Source organism: Canis lupus, chromosome 18, assembly GCF_003254725.2.
Source record: "Canis lupus dingo isolate Sandy chromosome 18, ASM325472v2, whole genome shotgun sequence".
NCBI classification, from domain to species: domain Eukaryota; kingdom Metazoa; phylum Chordata; class Mammalia; order Carnivora; family Canidae; genus Canis; species Canis lupus.
Window position 1 is genome coordinate 7391720 of NC_064260.1, and position 14497 is coordinate 7406216.

Here is a 14497-nt window from a genome sequence, read left to right on the forward strand (position 1 = left end):
AGGACATTATATCACTGAAAATGTAAAGTGTAAAGATGGTCTCATACCACAGAACAATCTTTACCACAACAGTTGGAAACCCTACGTAGATGTTATTTGAAAACTCAATACTATCTTTACTTTTCTCATTTTGTCTTAAGCCAGTTGACACTTTGCCACAGGTTGGCACCAATGCATTTTGGATTTACTCTCTCAGGGGAGATGTCTAGATAAAAACCAATGGCCCTTTCATACACATTTTTAGTAAGTATTATTGAACTTCACAGAAGAAAGATGACTCTTTTCTCTTACAATGTTTGTGCGTTGCTCATATTTTAACATGGCACATGCTACATTGCAATGTGTGTGTCTTTCTCTCATACACATTGGGAGGGCAGGGACACTTGCGGAGTTTCTTCTCCACTGCAAAGAAGCAGGATGGGCTGGCTGGGTTTCATTGGGTGCCATTCCATTGTTTCTTGAAGAGAAGCCATTGTCCAAATGCATGTCCACAGACAATGGCTCCTTATCCCCAGTCATTACCCTCAATGGGAACCAGAAAAAATTGGTCTAAACATTGTTGTGCATGGAAATTATTTTTCTCAAGTTAAGTGGATGGACTTTTAAGAATAAATATAGAAATGATAGTTTTGAAACTGAGTCCTTCCGTGTTCTGTTTCTGATTTCCAATGAGAATAGATATTATAGTATCTATGTAACTTTTTAATTTAATGGTTTAAAAACTAATGCAGAGTGGATGGGAGTTGAGAAACAGTTTGGCTGGCAGCATGATTGATGGTTGTTCAGTTTAGGCAGGGAAAGAGACCCCGGGCCTTGGTCTGGAGGTGCAGTGAGACAAAAAAAATTAAATTGGCCTGCCCAATAAAACAAGAATTCACAATGAACTGGGGAGTAGGGAAGGATTGGGGCCAGCTGCATGGAAGGAGGTCAGAGGCAGAGTCCTACGGGGGAAATGGCCAGGAGAGGTCCAGGGCCAGGGGTGGGGGGCAGGTCTCTGTCATTTGTACTACTAGGAAGTTTCCGACCATCTACTGTATGACTTTGTAAACTCTTTATTTCTGACTCCTTAGGAAACTTCACTAAAACTACCATCTCATGTGAGTGATACCTCAGAAAAGCCATGAAAGAGTGTCCATGTTTCCACATTTGGTTTGACGCAGAGTATAGAAAAGAGGCAGATGTAAGAGATGAGAATCTAAGTGAAAGAGATAATTGAACAGAAGGAAGATATTAGGGCAGGGAGTAACTATACGAAATGGAAAGTCCCCAAAATTCCTGAGAAATGCAGGGAGTCAGCTAAATGAGAGATGGGGAATAAACTTACTTTTATTTCAATATTAAAGGAGAGGAGGATGCTCTCACAAGATGGAAGCCTTGGAAACACCCACACAGCTGATTCTTGGGCTGTAATTCATCTGATGTTTTTCACAAATGGCAGCTTCTCCTGACTTGTTGCTGACCAGTTGAGCAATGTCTTCAACTTTATGGTGTAAACAGAACCGGGAATCCTGCCTATGACACCCAACATCCTCACGTCGTGGGAGAAACCTCCTTGTGTTTTTCTCAGCACCCAGAACTTTTCCTAGGAAAATGGTTATAATGGTAAGACTTCTTCAAAAATGAACTGGTTTTAGTACTGGAACCCATAAAGCTTCATTATATACTTTTTTTCTCCAAAAATTGTTTTTTTTTTTCTTTTTTTTTCCAGAAAGCAACATCAAACAGAAATTTCTGAGATCAAGAACAGGAAATGAGTGATTCAGCAGGCTGGATTTCACCCAAGGAGCTGTCTCCACAGCTGTAGAGAATAGCTAAGAAAAGTTCCAGGGGACTTGCCTGGTACTGCTTGAAAGCAGTCGGACTGAGAACCATAGAGAACTCTCTAGAGTGTGATGAAGGTCAGTCGGAAAGCCCAGCTTTATGTCAGAAATCTGTCAGCCTGGTGCCCTTACTCCACTGAATACCCTTTAACTCTTCTGCACCCACATTTGGAGGTGATCCAGGATGACTCAGGGTTCAAGAGAGAAGGAGCATCTCCCCAGGCAGGAATGTCCAGGTGTTTGTTCTTCTCTGAGAGACTGAACAGATGATTTACCCCAGCAGCTGGCACTGCTGTGCTTTTTTCCAAAATCTAATATCAGGCTGATTATCAGGCCCGAATTGCCCTTTGTGCAGGGCTGGAGATGCTCAGTTAGTTCAGATTCATTTGCTTCTTCTCTCTATCATCCTAAAGTGCACTCAGCCAACACCCAACTTGGCCTGTTATTATGTAATGGGTCTATGCGCACAGTTCTGTTGAGTACGCGGAGAACCATTTGGAGGGACTTGCCCAGAGACCAATCAAGTCCTCTTTAGTTGCTCTCCCTGTTTCCAGACTTGTCACACTCCCACCCATTCCTTGCACAATCCTCAGCTGAATCTTTCTGAGACACTGTTTCCATCATGTCACTCCCCTGTTCAAAAATCTCAGCTGTACCTTTAATATCTTTATAGCATCAGATGGATTTTGTTCCGGATCTCGCTTGCATTAGGTTGTATTTTGTGCATTTCTGAAGCTGCATATGACCTTTTCAAAACGAGCTGGAGTCTAAACGCAGGGACACATACCTGTATCATAGCAACAAAATATTGATTGGACTTTTTCTGTCATTGACTACTTCTGTTCAAGGCCCTGAATCAAGGACAATTTTGGTAAGTACCCCCCAAATTCTTACTGCCTCCAGAATTACTAAGAGGTGGCCAAATGGGTCTTACAAGTGCCTGTCCCAATCCCCAAATATTTATAAAAAGAGAAGACTAGACATTCGAGGGGAGTTTGATGTAGTGGGCAAATTCTAACAGTCTCGGTACTACACACTGTTGGCTGAGTGGGAAGTTGTAGGCATTTCCCTGCTCTCAGGCCAGCTGACAGATGCTCTAGGATAGCCATGTGTGAAAATTGGGAGTGCCTAAGGAGGGGAAGCTGGTGTTCACCTCCTCGGGGAGATGTTTCCTGGGCTTTGGTATCTCCAGGTCTTCCCTAGGGCCGCCAGCCTCAGAGAAGAAAGTGTGATGACTGTGTTCTGGGGATAATTCTGAGAACACGCAGTGCTGGGGAATGTGGAGAGTGCCATTGCTTCTCACCGGACAATCCTGAAAACAGGAGACTGGATTAAACAGCCTGCCATTGAAGGCCAAGGAGAAAGATCAGCAGCATTGCAAGGATGCTTGAATTTTTCCAGGTACCCAGATATTGAAGAGTACAGACTCAAGGCTTCTCAAAGATGACTCTATGAAAAGGACCACTTTCTTCACGCCTGCTGAGGGGTCTCATGCCAGGTGTTAGAGTCTTTGTGGGCTGTGCTCCTAAGGTCAGGAGCTAGGGGTGCTCAAGAAGAGAGGAGACCAGAGCTGCAGAGCACAGCACCCACATCAGAGAGCTGCATGGCTCTGAAGTCTGCACAGGGCTTCTAGAGAAACCATGCAACCATGCACATGCCCCATGAGAAACGTAGCCTTAGGCAGGCCCACACTGACCAAAAGCATCAGCAAGAACAGTTGAGTAAAACAAATCAACACGTCTTTTTTTTTTTTTTTTGTAACATCCTCAATAATTGAGAGGGACTGTGGCATCTGGCCCACATGTTAATAAGGGCGGGGAGGGCTGGTACAGCCTCTTTAAGGCAGGGGATGGACAAAACAAACCTGTCTGCTGTTTTTATTCCAATGAGTTCAGACTACACAACAAAAATTGCACTTGTACATATGTGTATATGTGTATAGCCTAATGCCTTATTATTCAAAAAATATTCCAATTTCCAATAAGCACTTTGCAGACTTACTATGTCTGAGCAGTAGACACACATCACTTGATATGGGAAGAAATAATGATTCTTTCCTCAAAGAATGTATATGAGAGACTGTCACAAAAACCTGTAAGCCGAGTGTAACCCGTGCTATCAGGGAGCAGACGCTGAGCTCCTTTCTGTGCACAGCTCACACTAGAGCGGATTTGAATGATGGGAATGCAGGGGAAGGAGATCCCATGGGTGGGGACGCCCAGCTCCTCTGACGTGGCCACAAATGAGCTGGTCAACAGAACAAAACCTGAGCTTCCCTTTCCTTGTTTTCTTGTTGGCTCCATTTCATCTAAGCTGCCCTGTTTTCATCCTCTGCTTAGACAAACAGTACCTACCTTTGCGCTCCAGCTCAAGTCTTGCCTTCTTTCCTAAATGTTGTCTGCCCCTAAGTCGAGGACACTTTTATTTCTCCTCGATGCTTAATCCTATTCCACCTTGTTGTGTCTCCTGATGATGTTTAACTTTAAACTTGCAACGCTGTTCTTTGCCTATAGCTTTAGGGTCAGATGCACGGTTTTCTACCTTGCTTTTCCTACTCACTGGTAGGTGACTCAATCCTGCTCAATGAGGCCTGGTGGGAAATCTGGTGGGAGCTTCTTACGAGATAAAAAGTCCCTCTGAGTCTCTCTCCAGGCATAATTTTGTCTGTACATGATGGGACACACTGTCCATGCATTAGGCGATGCGTTTTTCAGGGCCCAGGCAGGAGATAGGGAAAGCTTAATATAAAGGATTATAAAATAAACAGGGAAATAACCCATATGGGGTAAGGAGAACTTGAAGAATACAAGATTAGCAGATATGAGCAACAGCCTCTACTTCTGAGACAGAGGCAGAGGATTTAAGGAAAGAACAAATTAGGAAGAGAGCCCAGCACCCCCCAGAATGAGAGTCATACCTCCTAAGAGTGGGGTTGTGGTCCCCCTGGACTGTGAAGGGATTAGCTGGGGTGTTCCAGGGTGGGGCTGGCAGGCAGGGAACTGCCCATTGGCATGCTGGCAAGACGCTCTAGGAAAGCACCAGATGTTCAGGGTAGTGGTACAGGAGCAAATGCTGCAAGGGGCCAGGAAGCTGGCCGAGGTGCCAGCAGAACTTGCTGGAAAGTTGCCCCCTTTGGATGTTGCTGAAACTCACCAGGAACCTGCCAGCCGGGGGGCCCTGGTGACACTGGGAAGCCAGCTGGGCATGGGCGGGGTTCACTGGGAGCCACCTGTCCACAGGGTGCATCGTGCCTTGTGAGCCACCAAGTGCGGCAGGAGGCACTCGCTCCCCAGAACCAGGAAGGGGGGCCCTTTCCTCGGGCACATCCTCAGGCACCCTCTTCTGCAAAAGCTTAACATGGTGCCTCCTGGCAAGGAAGAAGTGTTGACAGAGTCCAGCCCTGGCTATCACGAAGCAGAGCGAAGAAAAGTGAATTGGAAGCTGACAGGCAATGAAGTGATCGCAGGCACACGCCTGCCGAGGGGACAAATGGCAAAGCCTGCACGGGATGGCCCAGCTGGACTGCCAACCAGAGTGCCCACCTACTCCACTCCCGGACTCATTTTTATCTGAAGTCATAAATTGTTTATTTTTTATACGCTTTTAGTTGGAGAGTCGATTATTTGCAGCTGCAAGTATTTTATCTGACATAAAATTTACTTGCTTTGTTTTTACTAAAATACAAAAAAAAAAAAAAAAAAATACCCTACTGTCACTGTGACCACATAGGGCTAACAAACCTAAACAGCTCGGACTTTTCATAACATACGACAGTCTCATACTCCACCTATTGCTAGCCCAGAGGCAACCGATGCAACCAGTTCTCTCTCTTTATTTTATTTTTATTTTTTTAAAGATTTTATTTATTTATTCGTAAGAGAGACAGAGAGAGGCAGAGGCACAGGCAGAGGGAGAAGCAGACTGAGCCCGACGTGGGACTCGATCCAGGACCCCGGGGTCACGGCCTGAGCTGAAGGCAGACACTCAACCGCTGAGCCCCCAGGCATCCCAGTTCTCTCTCTTTAAAAAATGTTTTCGTTGTGGCAAAACACACTAACATGAAGGTTACCCTCTCATCCATTTGCAAGTGCACAGTTTAGTGGCATTAAGCGCTTCTGCACTCACATGGTTGTACAACCGATTCTGTTTATGGTTTTAGTTTTGGTGGCCTTCGTAGATCTGAGATATTTGCTTCACAAAATGCTGATTTTTAATTTATCACTGAAGATGCTATCTTTCTAGTTCCTACTGTAATACATGCACTAACTCCACTTACCTGGTGTCTCCTTCTTCATCCCAAAGAGCTACCTGTTTCAAATGTGACCCTTTTACTCTATTTACTGCGTTAGGAACTTAACATGTAAACAACTATTGCTTTAGATCAGAGGCACCACCTTTCTCACTTTCTCTTTGAAAATATTTTCTCGTGTTCTCAAGTTAAAAGGAGAATTATAAACACCAGTTGATTTGCCAACCTACCATGTAATGCCTGGGTAGAGTTTTGGATCTGTTCGCCAGGATCCCGAGTGATCCAAGATTATGGGCAGAAGGTCAGATTTCTGTTTTTTCTTTCCCAGCTTAACTTTCTGAAGTTTTCTAGATGATGTCAGTCCTTTTCAGTGGTGTCACCTTTGTCAGGGAGTTCCAGGCATCAGAAACGCCATATGTGCTGCTGATAGAAATTGATGGCTGGGTGTTTCTGGTGTGTCCAGATCATCCTTTGGGGAAGTTTGGTGGCATTTGCAACTGTGTAGCTCTTGCCCTGGAGCCTGACTTCTGTGATGGGTCCCTGGATTCCTGGATTTAATGTTCTCCCCCTTTAGGTTGAATCCTCCATTCAAGGTACATACCAAGGTACATACTAAGGTACATACCTCAGTAGTTTTTTTAAGAATGGATACATTTCAGGATCCTCGCATATCTGAATTGTTTTTATTTTGCATGTACACTTAATGGATAGTTTGACTGGGTATTTTATTTTTATTGAATGCAATTCACATAACGTAAAGTCCATCCCTTTAAAAGGCGTACAATTCAGTAGGTTTTACCGTGTTCAAAAAGTCCTGCTATCATCACCATGTTATTCCAGAACATTTTTTATTCTTGACTTGGTTTTGAACTTCTGTGTATTTCTACAGCCAATCTCCTACAAAAATTCTTGGGAGCAAGGACTACACATCATAAACCCGGTGCCTAGGCAAAAGCAGTTCTCATTTATGTAGTAAGAGGAAAGGTAAATGAAAGTCTAGAGACTTCCATTGCCGGCTTGATGGAGTCAGCAGCGATGTTGGATAAGCCCATGCAGTAAGAATCTGTACAGCATTTAGGGTCTGAGGGCGACTTCTAGGAGCTGAATACAACCTCCAGGAGCCAAGAGCCAGCAGGAAGTCCAGGCCCCCAGGCTTAACGACTGCCAGGAACTGGAATCTGTCCAATCACTTGAGCCGGTTTGAAAGAGGGTTCTTCCCAAGTAAAGCCACTAGAGGAGATCACAGCCCAGGTAATGTCTGGAATTCAGCTTTGGGAGATCCTAGCAGAAGACAGCTAAGCCATGTGTGGAACCCTAACCCACAGATACTGAGAGACAATAAATGTGTGCTGTTCTAACTGCCAGGTCTGGTGGTGTGTTACACAGGAATAGAAAACTAATACATATGACCTCGGCATCATCTGTTGATTATTTGTGTGAGAGCTCCAGCGTCCTGTGCATGGGAAGCCAACCTTCATGCAGCATCATCAGCATCAAGAACGGGACCTTATAAGTTGAAGAGAAGTCAATTGAAGATATTGTTACAAATTTTACTTCAACTTTTGAATAAATCATCACCCTTCATATTCTTTTAACAACCGTAGTCTAAAAAAGCACGTTTATAAGGTCAAGACATTCTGGATGTCTTCAGGAGTTTTCCCTACCTTGTGAAAAAGCCAAGGGATCAAGAATTGATATTAACAATGCCATTGCTAGGATTAAAAATCTCAAGGAGAGAAGATAAGCATTTTTTTGTATGTTTTTTTTTTTGTTTTTTTGCCTTTTGTTTTTGGGTGGCTGAAGAGACTGTGGGCCCAGAGAAATGATAAGAAATAGCTTAATGGAGTGCACAGAGAATCACATTTGGAATCAAGCAGACACATATTCAAATCCTACATTTGCTGCTTCCTGATTTCAAAAACAGCAACTTATGTCGAGGTTAAGTTATGTCATATGAAAAAAATGCTGCCAAAATTAACCCCAAATTTTTCTTGTGATGAGTAAATGAATAGCATGTAAAGCACTTAGGATGGATTGGCACATAGCCACATAGTTATTTATACTTAGACATAACACTATTCAAAATGTTTTAACTTTTTAAAAAAGATTTATTATATTATTTATTTGAGAGAGAAAGAGCACAATCAGGAGGGGCAGAGGAAGAGAGAGAGAATCTCAAGCAGACTCCACGCTGAACACAGGGCCCAGTGTAAGACTCAAGCCCATGACACTGAGATCATGATCTGAGCCAAAACCAAAAGTCGTATGCTTAACCACCTTGGCCACCCAGGCATCTCCAAAATGTTTTCATTTTTAATTTGATAACTTTAACTTTTAATGACTAATTTTTAACTTTCAATTTTTTTTAAATTTTAACTTTTCTGTCCTAATTACTGTAATACCTCTCCAGGAGGATCCTGGCCCAGCCACAGCCAAGGTTTTTGTGTGCTACAGCCCACAGTACATTGACAGAAGGTTGGCAATCCAACTTGGAGCACAACCTGCATCCTGAGCTGTGCACCTAAGCTGGAAACAAAAATCCAAGGGGACAAAATGTTGGATTGTTTCCATTGGGATTTGCTTTTCTACATTATCCCTGCTATTCTCATTCTCCCAGGAATCTCGCAGGAGGCAAGGCATGAGACTCCAACTGATATCTAGGTCCATTTTGCAATTGCCCAAATGCCCATGACTCATTATGGCTCTCAAACTCATTAAACTGGGTGGAACATGATGGTAAACACTGAGGGACAGTGTCTTCACTGCCTGAGTTTGACCTTGTTTGAAGGGGCCTGCTATTACTTCCCAGGGACACATTTTCCTTAATCTCCATCACTAAGGTTTCCAAGCAGAGGGATAGCAGAAAAACCACTGAAGTGGGGAAATATTTGGAGCATTTGAGGAACTAAAAGGCCAGTGTGTTTAGAAAATGATAAATAAATGTTAGAGTGGCGGCAAATAAAACTGTAGAGGTAGAAAAGAGGCCAAGATAAATAAATCTCTACATACTGTGGTGAAGAGTTTGATTTTTTGTCTAATTGTAATGAGGCCTTTATTTTTTTAAACAAATTTAATTAAAGAAATAACCAAGCTTAAGAAACAGAGCATTACCGTTGTGCCACATGTCTGTCTGTGCCTATTCTCCGGATGCCCTGCTGAGCAACCACTCTCAGGAAGCTTACAATTGTCAACCACTTTCTGCTACCACGGTTTTGCCTCATAAAAGATGTTTTCCCAAACAAAGATATTGTTATACTTTATATAGTTCTGACTTAAAAAAAAAAAAGTAATTCTACATGTCTTCTTTGGTAATTGTTTTTGGTATCTCAACTTTGCAATTTCTAGATTGAGCCATGTGTATATGTGTAGTTGTTTACTCACTGTGTCCAGTATTCCATGGAGCGGCTATTCTGATGGACATTTGGATTGTTCCCAGTTTTTATCATAACAAATATGATGCTGTGCACATTTGTGTATGTGTCATATTGAGCATATCTGCAAAGAGTTTCTCTGGCACATAAAAATAGGAGTAGGATGACTGAGTCATACATTACATACATCTCTTTGAGTGTAGATGAGAAAATGTCAAATTGTTTTCCAAAATGGCCACCAATTTACACTATTCATCAGAGTATGAATTCTCACTGTTGTACATGTTCACCAATACAAAATGTTTTCCAATTTAAAAATTTTTTGCCAGTCTTTTGGGCAAAATTGTATCTCATGATCTTCTTTTGCCTTTGGCTCAACACTAAGAAGGATGAGAATTGTATCATTTATTAATGTTTCCATGTTTCTTTTTCTCTGAAATCCCCCTTTATATTTTTTGCTCATTTAAAAAAGTAAATTCTTTATCTCTTACTGAACTGTATAACTTCCTAGATGCTAAATAATAATCCTTTTTTGGTTTTATGCATTAAAGATATCTTTGTCCAACTTGTGACCCATCTTTTCATTTATTGATAATGTTCTTTCAAAAGCAGATATTTAAAATATATTTAGTAGAATTTATTTTCTTTTATGACTTGCTTTTTGTATTTTGTTAACTGATTTTCTTACCTAGAAGTAATAAAGATATTCATATTCCTGTCTAAAGTTATAAAGTTTTGCATTTTACATTTTTAATTCACCTGAAATTAATTTTTCAGTTTGGTGTAGAGGTATAAGGACCTTATTTATTTTTTTCTATGGGATTAATCCATTATCTGAACACTAACTATTAACTGAATAGTTCATCCTTTCTCCATTGACTTGCCGTGCCTCTCTTGTATATGATATTTCTAACACCTGAAGTCTTTCTGGATATCTCTCTATTGTCCCTTTTTCTTAGATTTGTTTAATAATTCTGTACACTAAAACAAATAATAATTCTGTACACTATTTCAGGGGCTTAGTTGTTTTGAACTTTTAAATTTTTTTTTTTTTTTTGGCAGGGGTGCTTAGTGTTTTTTAAGAAGATATTTTTAATCCTGCATTTTAAATTCTTTTCAGCCAGAAGCTTAGTCTGAAGAACTGGTCCTTTATATCTGGTATCTGTAGGTTATCTAGCTTTAAACCAATCTTACATTTCTAAGGTAAATTCACTTTATTTTTTTTTCCAAAGATTTTGTTTATTTATTTGAAATAGAAAGAGTGGGAAAGAAAGCAACAGCAGGGGCAAAGGGAGAGGGTGAAGCAGACTTCTTGCTGAGCAGGGAGCCCGACACGAGGCTCAATCCCAGGACCTTGGGATTATGACCTGAACTGAAGGCAGCCGCTTACCCAACTGAGCCACACAGGTGCCCCTCTAGGGTAAACTCACTTTAGCCACTGCATATTATCTCTATTATTATTATTTTTATTATTATTATTATTATTATTATTATTATTATTATTTTACACTGCTATATTTGTATTATCAAATATTTAAAGGATTTTTGCACCCAGATTATGAGATTGGCCTGTGTTTTGTCATTCATACTGTTCTCTAAGTTATTGTGCCACAGTCATCCTAGGTTCATAAGATGAGTGAGTAGCTCCCTCCATTTATACTCTGGGGAGTTTTTTGTGAGATTAGAAGGATTCATCTTCTGAAAGTGTGGTAGAATTTTTCTATGAAATATTCTAGGCTGAATGCTTTCTTTCTGGGAAGATTTTAACACATTGATTCAAATTCTTAAAGTTGTAGGGTTATTTTATCATTCTATTTCTCCTTGAGTCATTTTTTGGTAAGTTATATTTTGTAAAAATGTGTCCACTTGCCAAGTATTTAAGTATATTGGCCTGAGGCTGATTTGTAAAAGTGTTTTCCTTGCTAATGTTCACTTATGCCTTCATTTCTGAGCAATGTCATTAGAACTTTATCTCATTGTTTTTTTTTCAAATAACCAACTTTATGTTTTGTTTAGCATCTCTAATTTATCTTTGACTCTATATCTTTAATATTCAATATATTTATTCTCTCTTTCATCTACCCTCCTAAAGCTTATTTTGTGATTCTTTTTCCAACTTCTTTATCTAGAAGGTTAGCTAATCAGTTTTCATCTTCCTTTCTTTCTTTTGGTATTTATTTATGATTTATGATTTATGTATTTATTTTTATTTTTTTAAAGATTGTATTTATTTATTTGAGAAAGAGAGAGAGAGAGCAGGAGGAGGAGCAGAGGGAGGGACAAGCATACTTTGCACTGAGGGTGAAACCTCATGTGGGGCTCAAAACCTGGACCCTAAGATCACGACCTGAGCCAAAATCAAGAGTTGGTTGTTTAACAGGCTGAGCCAGCCAGGTGCCCCTATCCTTCTTTATTTCTAATAAAACATTTATGGCTAAATCATTTTTCTCTAAGAAATGCTTTAGATTTATTCCACAGGTTTTAAAGTGTTTGTATTAAATTTAAAATTCTAAATGTGTATTTTAAATCTTATTCAGTTTGTACTTTATAATATGATCTCTGCTCTTACTTATGCTTTATTTGGAAGCACATTTTAAAATTTTCATGTGAATGGTTTTTTTGTTTTTTTATTCATTACATTGTCAAGAAATATAATCTGGATAATAGCAAATTTGTTCACATTTTCTTAAGAGCTTAGTATGTGATATTTTAATAAATGCTCTAATGTGTATAGAGAATACAGAAAGTGTATAATCTTAATTACTGAGTGCCCAGTTTCTATCGATTAATTTATTTATCTCAAGTCTGTAAATTGTATTGTTTAAATTCTCTGTGTGTTTACTATTTGAGGGGTCAGTTTGACATCAATAACAGACGTCAAAATTTTCTCACCTTGATAGTGAATATATCAATTTCTATTCATATTTTTTGACAATTTAAACTTTTATATTTGAGCTATTAGGGGATAGAAATTCTGATAATTTGAAATTTTTATCATCAGGCAGCAACTCTTTTATTCTACAACAAATAATCTTACGTAAGCATTGATTCTGTTTGAAATTAATATAACTACTCCTACTTTCTTTTGGTTACCTGTTTAGTACTTTTTTTTTCTATCCTTTTACATTTGATCATGTAATACACTAAGACTTCTTACTATGATCTTTCAGGTGTCTATTTTCCCTAAAGTCAACAATTATCTTAAAAAAATGGTTTTGCTTAGTACAATATATCATTTGCACATATCTCAACTCTTAATTAACTAAGCCACCTGTAAACAGAGTAGACACATCATTTTCCTTTCTTGGAGTCCTCTTTCTCGGAAGCCTCAGACCTACTCCAGAATGTGCCGATTGCCCTCCAGGTCCACTTCTGTTGTTGGAAGTTTAGGACCTCCTTTCACCATCATCTTGGGAATTTCCTTTGCTTCTTCCTTAAGTTAGAAACTGTGTTTCTTGGGTCCAATTTCTGCCTGGTTTTTGTCCTGCTTCATTGTTGGTTTTGGGGAGAAAAAGCTAGACAATCTAAGCTTGCCCCTAAAGATTTACTTGGTGCTTTTCTACCCTACTTCTGCCCTAGGAGGCTGATTTCAGGCACTGCATCAACTTCTTGTCCTCTGGTTTTCAAATGGGCTAGGCCAATGGGAGGCACCAGCAGGAGATCAGAGGGGAATGAGGTAAGAGCTGGCTTCCTTTTCCTAGTCTCCACTGGTTGCCCATATTCCTTAACTGAGGTCCATAAGCTCTTCTCTGCAGCCTTCATCAAAGTTGAAAGAAACTATTCTTTTGGAGTTCTAGTAACCACTTCCTCCCATGGTCATTTTGGCCTAGGAATGATAATTGTTTTGTATCACTTTTAGGACAAGAATGTTTCACCCACCTGGCTGCCTGCCCACATTAGACATGATTTCATTACTTTCCAGTCTTTCTGCTGGCAAACTGACCGATAATAGAGGCTTTACTGGTTTTCTGAGAAAGTATCCATGGGAAGTGAACATTTTACACACTGAATGTTTAAAATATTTTTATCCTACCCTCACAGTAGGATAATAGTTTGATACTTACATAATCCTGGGTTACAAATTTTCTCCAGAATATTGAAAACCTCATTCCACTGTTTTCTTGGTTCCAACATTGCTTTTAAGAAGTAAATTCTTAAGATCTTCATCCTTCATGTATAAAAATTTCATCATGTGGTGTGTTGCATGCTCATTTTCATCCATTTTATTGGACATTAGATGGTAACTTCCAATTGGAAAATTAGAACTTCAATTCTGAAAATTTAAAATTCTGTGTTCACTCTGAATTAACTTTCTAAGTTTCATTTTTATCTTTGCACTGTGATTTTCCATGTTTTCCTTTCACTCAATTTTCTGGGAGATTTCCTCATTTGTCTTACAACTCTCCTACTCAGTCTTTTATTTCTTTTATCATGACTTTAATTTCCAAGAGCTTTTTCCAATTTTCTCACTATTCTTTTTTGTAGCATCCAGTTCTTGTCTCATGGATGCAATATTGTTTCTTATCTTTCAGAGAATAATTGTTTTTTAAAACATTCATTATCTTGCATTGTCTCTTTTCTCCAAGTTGTTTTTATTTCTACTTTTGGGGGACCCTGTGTTTCCTGCTTGAGATTTTCCTCTGTTGTCCAGTGATCTTGGACATGACAGCTGGTTGTTAATATTAAGAACAGAACACTATGTGTTGATTGGAAGCTCTGATCACATGGCTAGAACTTGTTGACTGTGACGTTTTCTTGTAGTATGAACTAGTCTTGCCATTCCTGGAAGTCAGTCTCTTTAGGTTCTTTTGTTAGTTGGTTAAGATTCTACAAAGAATAACTTTTTAACTTGCTGTCTTCTATATCTTACTCTTATTGTTGTTCATATTTTCCATCTCTTTATCTCTTTATGCCACATACCATGTAAATTTATTCAGTTCAAACTATGAGTTTATTATCCTTTTAGCTGTTAATCCATTGAGTGCTTTTTTCTTTCAATAAAATAATTATATCTATTTCTAAAATATTTAAGATTTAAATCTGCCTAATCCTTTTCT

General features: G+C 39.5%; 2 long non-coding RNA genes across 2 annotated transcripts; one reads left to right on the plus strand and one right to left on the minus strand.

The window, feature by feature from the left end:
* Window positions 1-1330: 1330 nt before the first annotated feature.
* LOC118351429 (uncharacterized) lies at window positions 1331-14110 on the minus strand. Its single transcript, XR_004806882.1, has 4 exons — window positions 13505-14110; window positions 6300-7575; window positions 2477-2607; window positions 1331-1582 (listed from the first exon to the last, which is right to left on the minus strand). It is a non-coding gene; the product is annotated as an uncharacterized LOC118351429 (long non-coding RNA).
* Window positions 1739-10005, plus strand: LOC118351428 (uncharacterized). Its single transcript, XR_007403607.1, has 2 exons — window positions 1739-2691; window positions 6959-10005. It is a non-coding gene; the product is annotated as an uncharacterized LOC118351428 (long non-coding RNA).
* Window positions 14111-14497: the final 387 nt, after the last annotated feature.